Raw genomic sequence first — 17,408 nt, forward strand, 5'->3', positions numbered from 1 at the left:
TACAGTATTTCGTTTTTTGGGGGGGGTATTTTACTCCCCCTTACAGTAGGTGGCAGCAATACACCTTATGGGTATTGTCTGCCAATAAACCTTGACGAAGAAGAAGAAGAAGAAGAAGAAGAAGAAGAAGAAGAAGAAGAATGTTTAAAGCGTTGGAGGATCAGTGTGCACATGCCTAAGGCCAGGCGTGAAGCCGGTTGGTCGGCAGAAAGGGAGTCCCTAGAGAAAAGAAAAACAAGATGGCTGTCAGGAGTAGTGCAGTATTATCATAAGGAGACATACACTTGGAAAACGGAGGAGGAATGGAGGGGAAAAGAGAGGGAGAGGAGGTCTAAGAGAGAGAGAGAGAGAGGGAGGAAGAGGGTGAGCTTGAGTGGGATAAAAACGGTGGAAAAAAGGGAGATGGTTTGTTAAAGAAGACAGAAAGTGTAAGCAGAGGGAGTTGAAGACAGGAGGAGAAATGGAAGTGAGTGAGGGTGAAGTATCGGAGGTGGTAGGTGTGGGGAAGTTATCGGAGACTGAGGTATGCACTGAGGATCAGGAAAAAGATGAGTCTGTGACAGTAGGAGTGAAGGTTATGGAAATAGATGAGTCTGTGACAGTAGGAGTGAAGGTTATGGAAATAGATGAGTCTGTGACAGTAGGAGTGAAGGTTATGGAAAAAGTGGACTCTTGCCTTTTGGCTGATCCATTTGTGGTTCCACTGTGAGCTAAAAAACAAGAGTTGGGTAATGTGGAATCGGTGAGGGTTATCAGAAGGGGTCTAGTGATAATTGTTTGTGTTTCTGTTGGTCAGAGGGAGAATGCGCTCGGAGTAAAACGAACGGGAGCAAGAAAAGTGAATTGTTTCGTTCTCAAGAAAAGGGCACCAAAGGAAGGAGTGATAACTGGGGTAGCAGTAAATATACAAGTCGACCAGCTGAGGGGAAAGATTCATGGTTTGTGATGCTCGTAGTTTGATGCGATGCAGACAGGGTGGTGTGAGTGGGGAAACAGAAGAGTCATTGTCTGTTCTTTTGAGTTTTGAAGTTGTCTTGACAAAGTGAACTTAGTATATACAGTTGAAGTCAGAAGTTTACATACACTTCGGTTGGAGTCATTAAAACTTGTTTTTCAACCACTCCACAAATTTCTTGTTAACAAACTATAGTTTTGGCAAGTCAGTTAGGACATCTACTTTCTGCATGACACAAGTAATTTTTCCAACAATTGTTTACAGTCAGATTATTTCACTTATAATTCACTGTATCACAATTCCAGTGGGATAGAGGTTTACATACACTCAGTTGACTGTGCCTTTAAACAGCTTGGAGAATTCCAGAAAATGATGTCATGGCTTTAGAAGCTTCTGATTGGCTAATTGACATCATTTGAGTCAATTGAAGGTGTACCTGTGGATGTATTTCAAGGCCTACCTTCAAACTCAGTGCCTCTTTGCTTGACATCATGGGAAAATCAAAAGAAATCAGCCAAGACCCCAGAAAAAAAATGTATATCTCCACAAGTCTGGCTCATCCTTGGGAGCAATTTCCAAACGCCTGGAGGTACCACGTTCATCTATACAAACAATAGTACGCAAGTATAAACACAATGGGACCACGCAGCTCTCATAACCCTCAGGAAGGAGAAGCATTCTGTCTCTTAGAGATGAAAGTACTTTGGAGCGAAAAGTGCAAATCAATCCCAGAACAACAGCAAAGGACCTTGTGAAGATGCTGGAGGAAACAGGTACAAAAGTATCTATATCCACAGTAAAACGAGTCATTTATTGACATAACCTGAAAGGCTGCTCAGCAAGGAAGAAGCCACTACTCCAAAACTGCCATAAAAAAAGCCAGACTACGGTTTGCAACTGCACATGGATACATAGATTGTACTTTTTGGAGAAATGTTCTCTGATCTGATGAAACTGTTTGACCATAATGACCATCGTTATGTTTGGAAGATAAAGGGGGAGGCTTGCAAGCCGAAGAACACCTTCCCAACTGTGAAGCATGGAGGTGGCAGCATCATGTTGTGGGGGTGCTTTGCTGCAGGAGGGACTGGTACACTTCACAAAATAGATGGCATCATGAGGTAGGAAAATTATGTGGATATATTGAAGCAACATCTCAAGACATCAGTTAAAGCTTGGTCACAAATGGGTCTTCCAAATGGACAATGACCCCAAGCATACTTCCAAAGTTGTGGCAAAATGGCTTAAGGACAACAAAGTTAAGGTATTGGAAAGGCCATCACAAAGCCCTGACCTCAATCCTATAGAACATTTGTGGGCAGAACTGAAAAAGCGTGTGTGAGCAAGGAGGCCTTCAAACCTGACTCAGTTACACCAGCTCTGTCAGGAGGAATGGGACAAAATTCACCCAACTTATTGTGGGAAGCTTGTGGAAGGCTACCCGAAACGATTGACCCAATTTAAACAATTTAACTATTTTGAGAGTAGTAGAGATATACCAGTACAGAGGGAGGAGTGGTGAGAGTAGTAGAGATATACCAGTACAGAGGGAGGAGTGGGGAGAGTAGTAGAGATATAACCACTACAGAGGGAGGAGTGGGGAGAGTAGTAGAGATATAACCACTACAGAGGGAGGAGTGGGGAGAGTAGTAGAGATATAACCACTACAGAGGGAGGAGTGGGGAGAGTAGTAGAGATATAACCACTACAGAGGGAGGAGTGGTTGAGAGTAGTAGAGATATAACCACTACAGAGGGAGGAGTGGTTGAGAGTAGTAGAGATATAACCACTACAGAGGGAGGAGTGGGGAGAGTAGTAGAGATATAACCACTACAGAGGGAGGAGTGGGGAGAGTAGTAGAGATATAACCACTACAGAGGGAGGAGTGGGGAGAGTAGTAGAGATATAACCACTACAGAGGGAGGAGTGGGGAGAGTAGTAGAGATATAACCACTACAGAGGGAGAGGCCAAAAAGTGATATAAGTTTCAGTAAGATTGGATTTATATGAAAGGTTATGAACTGTACTGAAGGGAAGTGGCAGGAAATAGAGGTGGTGGTTGCAGCTGCAGAGAGGTATATGGGTGTGTGAGACTAGACGTCAGAAGAGTTACAGGAGGTGTTAAGTGGTGATGTCCCATGCTTTCAGGATGATGGAATGAGGTTGGAATAAATACATGTATTAGTGGACTAGGGTGGTGTTCATTTTATTTTATATCATTTAGAAATTAGTGAGTGTAGTGTTAGATGGTAGGGTATTTATTTACTACATTTTTTATTTTTCAAGCAAAGTACAAGGGAGTTGTACTCCAGTCTAGTAGGTGGCGGTAATGCAACAAATTGGATGCCAACCGCTGTTAAAACCCATAAAAGAAGTACACACGCCTATATACAGAACGGGACGGAGAGCACGGCCAGCCGTAGGAGCGCATCGGGTTGTGTGCGTGGTGTGTTTATATTTTCTACCCCGTTTATCAGAACGGAAAATAGAATTGCAGACAGCCCGATTGGGCCTACAAATTTGTTTTAAACCAGCATTTTGATTGGCGTTCCGTTTGGCTCATGCGATTGAAGGGGCTCGTGCCTTTCCCCCTCAAGGTTCCAGAGAGGCGCGTGGAAAAGCCCTGTGCAGAGAAAGAAGGGGGATCATAGCGTATGTACGTAGCCTAAATGCATACATGCCGGGGTCTTCGACTGTGTGGTTTTAAAAACGGAGACGGGTGTGTTTATTTTGTCGGCAAACGGCAATGAGTGGCAATGAGATCGGGTTGCTGGTGAGCCAGTGCTTTGATGAATAATTTACGGTCTTGTGGTCCGAAAGGGAGCGAACCACAGCCACTGCCGTTTGTAAACCTCTGACGACGTCGGAGAGGGCCCGGATGGTGGACTAGAGAGAGCCGACAAAACGGGTCTGAAACGGGACGAAGTATTTTGACATTGTTGGTAAATTCATTAGGGGCGGTGAGAAGGGGTGATGGTGTGTCGGAGGAGGAGGAGAGAAGGAGCTTTGGGCACCTTGCGGAGGATCATATACAAACTCTGTTTTCGGATTATTCTCAAACCCCGCCACTTCTAAACCACAACAAACAAATCAAAACTAATCTCAGTCAACTCTAAATTACTATTTTCGACATGCGCTCATTAAAATAGTCCATCCAAGTAACAATAGAATAGGTGTATGTAAAGTTGACTATCATTGTAATGAATAGTGAGTAGTCGGTAGTTCTAAAGCTTCATCCAAGTGTAGAGATCGAATCATTGTGGACTGAAATGAATATTGCACATTTGATTTTCTATAGGAGAATCTTTAAAAATCATGCGATACAGAATTTTAAAAGGGCGTTTCTCTCGGCCTGCATCTGCATATCTGGCGTCAGTTGAGGGTTATGTTTAGGAGAGAACACTTACAGGCCTATCCTATGTGGACCATTTTGACAAATGTTTACTTAAAAAAAAAACATATCTACCTCAAACCTCTGCCTGTTTTCCACAGAACACAACTGGAGAAACGAACAAATGTTTACTAAATGAATACCTCAGTCTCACTAATACCTCGTAGGTTCTTTATAAAGTGTAGCCTTGTTTAAAACGCCTCCGATGGCTTCGTTCTCAGACTCCGACCTGCAGACCTGTCTTCTCTGCAAGGAACTCTGTGGCTCCTCCTCCGCTACCATCTCCTGCAACTCCTCCACTTCCTCTTCCTCCTCTCACTCGTCCTCCTCCTCCTCCCGGCGCCTCCATGTCCTCCCCTGCCTGCACACCTTCTGCAGACAGTGTCTGGAGGGGCAGCGCAGTCATGGGGACCCTCTCAAACTCAGCTGCCCCACCTGCAACCAGAAGGTCTCCATCTCCGAGGCTGGAGTGGACTCTCTCCCTTCCTCCAACTTCCTCTTGAGTAACCTTCTGGATGCGGAGCAGCTCCAACTCGGCCAAAATAAGAACGGTCAGCGGGTGCTCCGTACCCAGGTTCCACCGCGCCCACAGCGTGCTCCACCCAAACCGTCTGGGAGGGCCCCAGTGCAGCTCCTGTGGCGAGGGGAACCCGGCCAGCTTCCACTGCCTGGACTGCCAGGAGTACCTTTGTGATAACTGTGTCCGAGCCCATCAGAGGGTCCGGTTGACCAAGGACCACTTCATGGAGAGCCTGCAGCATGCAAGCCGAGGCTTGGCCAGCCCCATCGCAGGTAGAGGCAGGGGGGTTGGGGGAGGTGTAGGGTTGTCCCTGACCCAGCCCTTCCAGTCCAACTCCTCCCTGCTGCCTTTGTTCCAGGATAGGATGAGCTTCTGTCAGCACCATGACAACAAGGTAGGGACACAGGAATGAAATGATATACACACACCCCCACATATATATATATATATATATACACGCACACGCACACGCACACACACACTCAAATGACTATGAGGTCTGGTCCTTTTTGGCACAGGAGGTATTGCCTTCACTCTCTGGATCCACAGGGTTTCTGGTTGGAGCACCACTGGCTGCCGCCATAGGTTCAATCCTTACAGCTGCTCTTCATATGGCCATAGTTCTTCTACTGTATACTGGACATTGACCCATTCACTCTGTGTAAACACACACACACACACACACACACACACACACACACACACACACACACACACACAGCTATGTCGAAAACAAACACCAACATGAACTGTGTATAACCCCCCCCCCCCCCCCGTAACATAGCAACTTAAAGAAAAAATGGTCACTCATTATGGGTGTTGTTTACAAGATGGCTGCTGTTGGATGTATCAACACGTCCAGTCAGAGTTAACTTTTCCAGTAAGGGCTCTGTTTTACACTAGTTTCTCTCTCACACATCAGGTTAGAGTTAACTTTTCCAGTAAGGGCTCTGTTTTACACTAGTTTCTCTCTCACACATCAGGTTAGAGTTAACTTTTCCAGTAAGGGCTCTGTTTTACACTAGTTTCTCTCTCACACATCAGGTTAGAGTTAACTTTTCCAGTAAGGGCTCTGTTTTACACTAGTTTCTCTCTCACACATCAGGTTAGAGTTAACTTTTCCAGTAAGGGCTCTGTTTTACACTAGTTTCTCTCTCACACATCAGGTTAGAGTTAACTTTTCCAGTAAGGGCTCTGTTTTACACTAGTTTCTCTCTCACACATCAGGTTAGAGTTAACTTTTCCAGTAAGGGCTCTGTTTTACACTAGTTTCTCTCTCACACATCAGGTTAGAGTTAACTTTTCCAGTAAGGGCTCTGTTTTACACTAGTTTCTCTCTCACACATCAGGTTAGAGTTAACTTTTCCAGTAAGGGCTCTGTTTTACACTAGTTTCTCTCTCACACATCAGGTTAGAGTTAACTTTTCCAGTAAGGGCTCTGTTTTACACTAGTTTCTCTCTCACACATCAGGTTAGAGTTAACTTTTCCAGTAAGGGCTCTGTTTTACACTAGTTTCTCTCTCACACATCAGGTTAGAGTTAACTTTTCCAGTAAGGGCTCTGTTTTACACTAGTTTCTCTCTCACACATCAGGTTAGAGTTAACTTTTCCAGTAAGGGCTCTGTTTTACACTAGTTTCTCTCTCACACATCAGGTTAGAGTTAACTTTTCCAGTAAGGGCTCTGTTTTACACTAGTTTCTCTCTCACACATCAGGTTAGAGTTAACTTTTCCAGTAAGGGCTCTGTTTTACACTAGTTTCTCTCTCACACATCAGGTTAGAGTTAACTTTTCCAGTAAGGGCTCTGTTTTACACTAGTTTCTCTCTCACACATCAGGTTAGAGTTAACTTTTCCAGTAAGGGCTCTGTTTTACACTAGTTTCTCTCTCACACATCAGGTTAGAGTTAACTTTTCCAGTAAGGGCTCTGTTTTACACTAGTTTCTCTCTCACACATCAGGTTAGAGTTAACTTTTCCAGTAAGGGCTCTGTTTTACACTAGTTTCTCTCTCACACATCAGGTTAGAGTTAACTTTTCCAGTAAGGGCTCTGTTTTACACTAGTTTCTCTCTCACACATCAGGTTAGAGTTAACTTTTCCAGTAAGGGCTCTGTTTTACACTAGTTTCTCTCTCATACATCAGGTCAGAGTTAACTTTTCCAGTAAGGGCTCTGTTTTACACTAGTTTCTCTCTCACACATCAGGTTAGAGTTAACTTTTCCAGTAAGGGCTCTGTTTTACACTAGTTCCTCTCTCACACATCAGGTTAGAGTTAACTTTTCCAGTAAGGGCTCTGTTTTACACTAGTTTCTCTCTCACACATCAGGTCAGAGTTAACTTTTCCAGTAAGGGCTCTGTTTTACACTAGTTTCTCTCTCACACATCAGGTTAGAGTTAACTTTTCCAGTAAGGGCTCTGTTTTACACTAGTTTCTCTCTCACACATCAGGTTAGAGTTAACTTTTCCAGTAAGGGCTCTGTTTTACACTAGTTTCTCTCTCACACATCAGGTTAGAGTTAACTTTTCCAGTAAGGGCTCTGTTTTACACTAGTTTCTCTCTCACACATCAGGTTAGAGTTAACTTTTCCAGTAAGGGCTCTGTTTTACACTAGTTTCTCTCTCACACATCAGGTTAGAGTTAACTTTTCCAGTAAGGGCTCTGTTTTACACTAGTTTCTCTCTCACACATCAGGTTAGAGTTAACTTTTCCAGTAAGGGCTCTGTTTTACACTAGTTTCTCTCTCACACATCAGGTTAGAGTTAACTTTTCCAGTAAGGGCTCTGTTTTACACTAGTTTCTCTCTCACACATCAGGTTAGAGTTAACTTTTCCAGTAAGGGCTCTGTTTTACACTAGTTTCTCTCTCATACATCAGGTTAGAGTGCACCCTGCTTGTCTCTGCTTTTTTTTTATTAACTTAACATGTGTAAATATTTGTATGAACATGACAAGATTCAACAACTGAGACATAAACTGAACAAGTTCCACAGATATGTGACTAACAGAAATGGAATAATGTGTCACTGAACAAAGGGGGGGGGGGGGTCAAAATCAAAAGTAACAGTCAGTATTTGGTGTGGCCACCAGCTGCATTAAGTTCTGCAGTGCATCTCCTCCTCATGGACTGCACCAGATTTGCCAGTTCTTGCTGTGAGATGTTACCCCACTCTTCCACCAAGGCACCTGCATGTTCCCAGACATTTCTAGGGGGAATGGCCTTAGCCCTCACCCTCCGATCCCACTGGTCCCAGACGTGCTCAATGGGATTGAGATCCGGGCTCTTCGCTGGCCATGGCAGAACACTGACATTCCAGTCTTGCAGGAAATCACGCACAGAACGAGCAGTATGGCTGGTGGCGTTGGCATGCTGGAGGGTCATGTCAGGATGAGCCTGCAGGAAGGGTACCTCATGAGGGAGGAGGATGTCTTCCCTGTAACACACAGCGTTGAGATTGCCTACAATGACACCAAGCTCCGTCGGATAATGCTGTGACACACCACCCCAGACCATGACGGACCCTCCACCTCCAAATCGATCCCGCTCCAGAGTACAGGCCTCGGTGTAACGCTCATTCCTTTGATGATAAACGCGAATCCGACCACCACCCCTGGTGAGACAACCGTGACTCGTCAGTGAAGAGCACTTTCTGCCAGTCCTGTCTGGTCCAGTGACGGTGGGTTCGTGCCCATAGGCAACTTTGTTGCCGGTGATGTCTGGTGAGGACCTGCCTTACGATAGGCCTACAAGCCCTCAGTCCAGCCTCTCTCAGCCTATTGCGGACAGTTTCAGCACTGATGGAGGGATTGTGCGTTCCTGGTGTAACTCGGGCAGTTGTTGTTGTCATCCTGTACTTGTCCTGCAGGTGTGATGTTCAGATGTACCGATCCTGTGCAGATGTTACACGGGTCTGCGCTGCGAGGACGATTAGCTGTCCTTCCTGTCTCCCTGTAGCGCTGTCTTAGGCGCCTCACAGTACGGACATTGCAATTTATTGCCCTGTCCACATCTGCACTCCTCATGCCTCCTTGCAGCATGCCTAAGGCACGTTCACGCAGATGAGCAGGGACCCTGGGCATCTTTCATATCTCAATCTTTGCGAGAGGGAGGAAATGTGATTTCATTGGTCGTCAGCTCACGGCTCAGACACTTCAGGATAGATAGAGTCCTGAGTTAGCCTACCCTGGAGCAGGTTCCTTTTCAAGGATTTGTTGTCATATCTGGCTAAAAGGTGAGCTCCTTTTTGCGGTACCGGTTATCCTGAGTTGAACTCAGCAAGGTAACTATGGTCAACTCTAAATCCTCAAACCTGGTGCGTAGCATGAGGCTCTGGCGCGTAGCATGGGGCTCTGGCGCGTAGCATGGGGCTCTGGCGCGTAGCATGGGGCTCTGGCGCGTAGCATGGGGCTCTGGCGCGTAGCGTGGGGCTCTGGCGCGTAGCATGGGGCTCTGGCGCGTAGCATGGGGCTCTGGCGCGTAGCATGGGGCTCTGGCGCGTAGCATGGGGCTCTGGCGCGTACTATGGGTCTCTGGCGCAGCATGGGGCTCTGGCGCGTAGTATAGGGCCCCTGCCTCACCCCTCTCACCCTGCAGGGGTTGGAGGGGGGCAGTGTTGAGGCAGGGATTGGGGGGCCGGCGATGTCGAGGTTGGGGGGGGCTGCGGTGTTGGTTGGGGGGGCGGAGGCGAGGCAGAGGTTGGGTTGTGGGGGTGGTGTAGAGTGTTGGTTGGGGGGGCGGAGGCGAGGCAGAGGTTGGGTTGTGGGGGTGGTGTAGAGGGTTGGTGAGTCTGTAAAACGAGGAATGCGAGTTGTTTGGAAATGGGAGTGTGTGTTAGAGAGAGACACACACACACACACACACACACACACACACACACACACACACACACACACACAGTGTGTGTAGCCTACTCCCATCTTGGAAGTATTGGATTGGGGGTGGGGATGTTGGGGGGGGGGGTGGGGTGGGGATGTTGGGGGGGGGGGTGGGGGGGGACTGCTGTGTGTCTAGAATCCATTGTGGACATTGTATCCAGTTTTACACTCGTTTCCACAACACACAAGTCACTCATTGTTGCTCTTTGTCACACACATCCTCCAACCTTTGTCCATGTAAAAGGAGTGAGCCAAGAGACCCGTTCCCTTGTCTACTGGTTGAACACTATCTTCTGCTTGTGGTTGTTAGGCTGAAACCAGTCGTAAAAACACACGCAGGGAAATTGAGAGGGGGAAGGGGTTGGCCTCTTAATCAACAATAACTGGTCATCTCACTCGAGCGCAGTGGAAGTGTCCACCCATTGGTCACCCGTCTTGGAATACCTGATTGTTAAATGCCGACCCTTCTACCTCCCGAGGGTATTTCCACCTCGGGACAAGAAAAATGACAAGCTGGCACAACTGTACGAGGCTATAAACAAGCAGGAAAATGTACATCTGGACGTTGTTTTATCTGGTTACTGGTGACTTTAATTCTGAGCCATTAAGACGCATGATGCCCAACTTTCATCAACTCGTCTCACCTTGCCACTAGGGGTGATAAAATCCTACACCGCTGTTATTCTACCCACAAACAAGCATTACAAGGCCCTCTCTCGTCCCCCTTTCGACAGTTCACATCATGACTCCGTACTTTAGCTTCCTGTTTACAAGCAGAAGCTCAAAAGGGAAGTACCCACCCGTGACTCGCTCCATTGAGAAGTGGTCACCAGAATCAGAGATTATACACCAGGACTGATTTTGCTAGCACTGATTGCAATATGTTTCGGGACTCCGCCGATTAACATCGATCAGCTAACCACCTGTGTCACCGGCGCTCATTAGGAAATCTCCACGGTGAAGTCGTCTCCACGGTGACATCGTCTCCACGGTGACGGATCACTGCTTCCCCAGTAAAAAGCCCTGGATCAACGCTGAGATTGGAGCTAAACTAAAGGACGGTGTGGTGTTACCACACAGGGCGATCAGACAACCCTGATGCTACAGCCGAGGACAGGAACAAGTACAAGAAGTCCCATTATGACCTCCGCAGAGTCATCAAATGAGCAAAAGGACAATATAGGAATGAGGTGGGAATCGTATTACACAGGCTCCAATGCCCGCCCAATGTGGCAAGGGGGGGCTACAGTCTGTTCTGGATTTCAAAGGAAAAACCCAGCCGTGATCTACCCAACGATGCCTCTCCACCACACAAACGCATTTTATACACGGTTCGACAATAACATCGTTCCGGGTGTGAGGGCCGCACTGGCCCGAGCTCCTTGCCATCCAGGACCTCTGTCAGGTGGTGTGACTGGAAGGCCCAGAACATCGTAAGACTCCAACCACCCAACCGGTCCTCGCTGCTTCCGCGCGGTACCGGTGCGTCAAGTCTGACACCAGCAAGCTCCGGAATAGCTTTTATCCCCAAGCCATAGCTATTTAGCGAACTAAATGGAAAACAAAATGGCTACAAGGATATGCACATTCACAGTACTGAGCCTGTACACTGAGCCTGTATATAGCTTGCTTACTTATGTTCTTCTTATTTTTATTTCTCATGTGTTTTTGTTCTACCTTGTTATTTCTAGTATTACATTTGTTATTGATTACTGCATTGTTGGGTTTAGAGCTGCAAGAAAGGCATTTCAGTGTACTTGTGTTGGTAGTACCCAGCAGAATTGTAGTGCAGCAGCTGTACCTGGCCTCCCACAGAGTCTCTTCCTGTGTCGCGCTGAAATGATTCCCCAAGGGAACGACTGGCTTTAGGTTCATACAGCCGTAACCTGGACCTTTTTCTAATTTGAGGAAAAGAATCTGTCCTCCACTCTTGCGCCGCCGTCTCCTCCGTGACCAGGAAACTGATCAGTTGTTGAGATGTCAGTTCATTAGTAGGCGACTTGAAGCTTTACCAAGGATAAGTTGAATACATAAGACTAAGTCCTTCATGGAAGAGTTTTGAAATCTGCCACCGCCTTTGAATCAGCTTTTTGTTTTGTCAGCGGAGAAAAGCATACGCACGTTTATAAACGATACGCTACTTAACGTTTTATCTGGAAAATGTCTTGCACAACTAACAATTTGTTTTTTTGTTTTTTTATATAGCTTTACATATTTATTTTGGGATCTACCCCTGTAAACTTCATTTGCCTGATGAGTTCCCTCTCCTCGATTACCTTCTGACCTTTGTCGAAAGGAGGCGAGAGAGGATGCAGAAGTTGCAGCCAATTCATTTGAGAAAAGGCCCTGATCAGAGAAACATCGGAAAGGAGAGCCTTCTGACACACACGGACAGTCAGTTTGTGAGGCCTTAGGAGGAAACATGACCCAGGGCTGAGACCGATACAGCAAAGGAAGGAATTCTCGTAACTGAATTTTGGCCTCCTCAAGTTTCTCCCTGTACACTGACACACACTCGCGCACACATACACACACACATCTGGGATTCCCTAGCTCTCTGCAGCTCTGTGTTTCTCATCAGCAGTATGTTGAAGACGGTAGTTATGAAGGTGATGGAGTAGCTGTTGACTGTCCATACACCTCATGGAATATACCTTTTGTCTGGTCTGGGCTTTGCATACAGACAGACACACACACACACACACTTCTACTTCTTCCTGCATCTCCCATCTGTGGGCACTTATCCTACGAAGATTTGTGTGTGTTTGTGTTTCTGAGCGTCCAGCAGAGTTTGATTATGTGAAGTCTGTCTTCCAGGGTATTAATTCACAACATGTGCCTCACAATTTGGAGAACTGCCCCAATGTTTCATCAGTGTCTCCCTCATGGTGTGTCAGGGCAGCTTTGATGTTGATCTGTCTGCTGTATTGATAGAGAGAGACATTTTGTGGAGTCTGACCGATTTTTATAACGGTTCACCGATTTTTATTATCGGTAATTATGGACAAACTCGACCGATATTCAATAAATATAATGGGAAAGGAGGGAATCATGGGAAAGGAGGGAATCATGGGAAAGGAGGGAATCATGGGAAAGGAGGGAATCATGGGAAAGGAGGGAATCATACTGATCAGAACACTTGCTGCCATTTTCATGTCATTATTGTCACAATTTATAAAATCAACATTTGAAGCATAGTTATTGGACAATTGCAGTTTTGGATGGACATCTAGGATGATTCCGTGTGGAATAATGGCACTTTCATTATCAGTTAGTTTTGTCCCCCAAGAAATTGGTTTCGGGACCCCCCCCCCCCCCCAAAAAAACATATTTGTCGGGCTTTAGACGTTGGTCATGTTTCCCGCTGTCTCCTCTGACCGTGCACGCTGTCTCCTCTGACCGCACGTTGTGTCTCCTCTGACCGCACGTTGTGTCTCCTCTGACTGCACGCTGTCTCCTCTGACCGCACGTTGTGTCTCCTCTGACCGCACGTTGTGTCTCCTCTGACCGCACGTTGTGTCTCCTCTGACCGCACGCTGTGTCTCCTCTGACCGCACGCTGTCTCCTCTGACCGCACGCTGTCTCCTCTGACCGCACGTTGTGTCTCCTCTGACCGCACGTTGTCTCCTCTGACCGTACGCTGTCTCCTCTGACCGTACGCTGTCTCCTCTGACCCCGCACGCTGTCTCCTCTGACCGCACGCTGTCTCCTCTGACCGCACGCTGTCTCCTCTGACCGCACGCTGTCTCCTCTGACCGCACGCTGTCTCCTCTGACCGCACGCTGTGTCTCCTCTGACCGTACGCTGTCGCCTCTGACCGTACGCTGTCTCCTCTGACCGCACGTTGTGTCTCCTCTGACCCGCACGCTGTGTCTCCTCTGACCCCGCACGCTGTGTCTCCTCTGACCCCGCACGCTGTGTCTCCTCTGACCGTACGCTGTCTCCTCTGACCGCACGCTGTGTCTCCTCTGACCGCACGCTGTGTCTCCTCTGACCGCACGCTGTGTCTCCTCTGACCGCACGCTGTGTCTCCTCTGACCGTACGCTGTCTCCTCTGACCCCGCACGCTGTCTCCTCTGACCGTACGCTGTCTCCTCTGACCGCACGCTGTGTCTCCTCTGACCGCACGCTGTGTCTCCTCTGACCGCACGCTGTGTCTCCTCTGACCGCACGCTGTGTCTCCTCTGACCGTACGCTGTCTCCTCTGACCCCGCACGCTGTCTCCTCTGACCCCGCACGCTGTCTCCTCTGACCCCGTACGCTGTCTCCTCTGACCCCGTACGCTGTCTCCTCTGACCCCGTACGCTGTCTTCTCTGACCCCGTACGCTGTCTCCTCTGACCCCGTACGCTGTCTCCTCTGACCCCGCACGCTGTCTCCTCTGACCCCGCACGCTGTCTCCTCTGACCCCGCACGCTGTCTCCTCTGACCCCGCACGCTGTCTCCTCTGACCCCGCACGCTGTCTCCTCTGACCCCGCACGCTGTCTCCTCTGACCCCGCACGCTGTCTCCTCTGACCCCGCACGCTGTCTCCTCTGACCCCGCACGCTGTCTCCTCTGACCCCGCACGCCTCTTTCTCACTCCCTTTTTCTCCTCCCCTCCCTCTTTCTCACTCCCTCTTTCTCACTCCCTTTTTCTCCTCCCCTCCCTCTTTCTCACTCCCTCTTTCTCACTCCCTTTTTCTCCTCCCCTCCCTCTTTCTCACTCCCTTTTTTTCTCCTCCCCTCCCTCTTTCTCACTCCCTTTTTCTCCTGTCTTGGTCTTGTTCTCCTGTCTTGTTCTTGTTCTCCTGTCTTGGTCTTGTTCTTGTTCTCCTGTCTTGGTCTTGGTCTTGTTCTCCTGTCTTGTTCTCCTTCAATCTCAAATTGGATCTATTTTTTTCTCTTTCCTACTCCTCATATTTCTCTTGTTCTCCTCGTCCCCCTCTTGTTTTCCACTCCAACCCTCCATCACCTGCTGCCTGGCTGAAGAGGCCAGCTCACTGTTGTAACCGGCCAATCATATTGCTCACTGCCAGCCGCCGCCCCCGTCTGTCGTATGTGGACCAGTTTACATCAGCGTTTGTGTGTGGCAGCAAGCCAACAGGAGTTCCCTAATGAAAGGGAGGAATTGTAACAGGGTTGGATTGTCAGGATTGGAATGGGGGCAGGCTCTCTTTCTCTCCTTCTCCCCTTCTCCCATATATTCTTCTCTCTAATCGGGAAAGCCCAGATAAGACCTTGATAAGGGCCGAGCAGGAAGCTATGCATCTGTGTATGACAGCTCGATCAGGGTATGGGTCATAGAGCATCAGTGATCCCTTCTCCTCTGGTTCCTGCTTCTAAAGCTGTTAGAATGGGACGTGCCCCGTCACACCAGAGCCACATAGTCAGATTCCCTCTCTATACCCTCATCCCTCCCTCCCTCCCTCTCTATACCCTCATTCCTCTCTATACCCTCATCCCTCTTTCTCCTCTCCTCCCTCTCTATACCCTCATTCCTCTCTATACCCTCATCCCTCTTTCTCCTCTCCTCCCTCTCTATACCCTCATCTTTCCCTCCCTCCCCTTCTCCTCTCCTCCCTCTCTATACCCTCGTCCCTCTTTCTCCTCTCCTCCCTCTCTATACCCTCATCTTTCCCTCCCTCCCCTTCTCCTCTCCTCCCTCTCTATACCCTCGTCCCTCTTTCTCCTCTCCTCCCTCCCTATACCCTCGTCCCTCTTTCTCCCCTCCTCCCTCTCTATACCCTCGTCCCTCTTTCTCCTCTCCTCCCTCTCTATACCCTCGTCCCTCTTTCTCCCCTCCTCCCTCTCTATACCCTCGTCCCTCTTTCTCCCCTCCTCCCTCTCTATACCCTCGTCCCTCTTTCTCCCCTCCTCCCTCTCTATACCCTCGTCCCTCTTTCTCCTCTCCTCCCTCTCTATACCCTCGTCCCTCTTTCTCCTCTCCTCCCTCTCTACCCTCCTCCCTCCCCTTCTCTTCTATACGCTATCTAGAGGAACTAGATATTGTTGTTGACCCTGCTGGGCTGAGCCATGTAAACAAAGGGATATACTCCGCCACAAGCTGTAAGGAAATTCTATGTTTGTGCTGACGTGTGTGTGTGTGTGTGTGTGTGTGTGTGTGTGTGTGTGTGTGTGTGTGTGTGTGTGTGTGTGTGTGTGTGTGTGTGTGTGTGTGTGTGTGTGTGTGTGTGTGACAGACCAAGAGGGACAGTTTGAAACGATCTAAACACCTTCTCACAAAGAACTGTCTTGACAAGTCCTCGGTGTCAGCCCGAGCGATATGGAAACACCGTTCCCCCAGAAATAACACTAGGGCTACTTTAACATAATCATTGGTGACCATAAGTAAACTATTCTTAGCCCTTGGGGACAAATGGCAGTATTTGGCGCTAGCCTTTGTGTCCACCCGGCTGTTAGTCACTGTTCCATGCAATCTGGCATTAAGGAGTACACCACATCAGTCACTGGCTTCATCAATAAGTTAATCGATGACTTCGTCCCCACAGTGACTGTGCGTACATACCAGAAGCCATGGGTTACAGGAAACATTCACACTGAGCTAAAGGGTAGCGCTGCCGTGTTCAAAGAGCGGGACTCTAACTATGCCCTCTGACGAACCATCAAACAGGCAAAGCGTCAATACAGGACTAAGATTGAATCGTACTACACCGGCTCCGACGATCGTCGGATGTGGCAGGACTTGCAAACTATTACGGACAACAAAGGGAAGCACAGCTGCCCAGTGACACGAGCCTACCAGACGGGCTAAATAACTTCTATGCTCGCTTCAAGGCAAGTAACACTGAAACATGCATGAGAGCATCAGCCGTTCCGGGCGACTGTGTGATCACGCTCTCTGCTGCCGATGTGCGTAAGACCTTTTAAACAGGTCAACATTCACAAGGCCGCTGGGCCTGACGGATTACCAGAACGTGTACTACGAGCATGCGCTGACCAACTGAAAAGTGTCTTCACTGTCATTTTCAATCTCTCTCTGACTGATTCTGTAATACCAACATGTTTCAAGCAGACCACCATAGTCCCTGTGCCCAAGAACACTAAGGTAACCTGTCTAAATGACTACCGACCCATAGCACTCGCATCTGTAGCCATGGAATGCTTTGAAATGCTGGTCATGGCTCACATCAACAGCATTATACCGGAAACCCTAGACCCACTCCAATTTGCATACCGCTCCAACAAATCCACAGATGATGCAACAGATCCACACTAGAGGTCGACCGATTATGATTTTTCAATACCGATACCGATTATTGGAGTACCAAAAAAAGACTATACACCTGACCGTATGGTTCAACGACGACAACCTCTCCCTCAACGTGATCAAGACAAAGGAGATGATTGTGGACTACAGGAAAAGTAGTACCGTGCACGCCCCCATTCTCATCGACGGGCTGTAGTGGAGCAGGTTGAGGTGTTCACATGGTCCAAGCACACCAAGACATCACAACAAAACCTATTCCCCCTCAGGAGACTGAAAAAATGTGGCATGGGTCCTCAAATCCTCAAAAGGTTTTACAGCTGCACCATCGAGAGCATCCTAAGGGGTTGCATCACTGCCTGGTACGGAAACTGCTCGGCCTCCGACCGCAAGGCACTACAGAGGGTAGTGTGTAGGGCCCAGTACATCACTGTAACCAAGCTTCCTGCTATCCCGGACCTCTAT

The 17,408-nt window shown here is 48.2% G+C and overlaps 1 pseudogene; it reads left to right on the top strand.

Moving 5' to 3' along the window:
- Window positions 1-4,533: 4,533 nt before the first annotated feature.
- Window positions 4,534-17,408, top strand: part of LOC139392143 (E3 ubiquitin-protein ligase TRIM71-like) — a 43,222-nt pseudogene continuing 30,347 nt past the window's right edge.

The sequence above is a fragment of the Oncorhynchus clarkii genome, chromosome 32, assembly GCF_045791955.1.
Source record: "Oncorhynchus clarkii lewisi isolate Uvic-CL-2024 chromosome 32, UVic_Ocla_1.0, whole genome shotgun sequence".
Classification (NCBI taxonomy): Eukaryota; Metazoa; Chordata; class Actinopteri; order Salmoniformes; family Salmonidae; genus Oncorhynchus; species Oncorhynchus clarkii.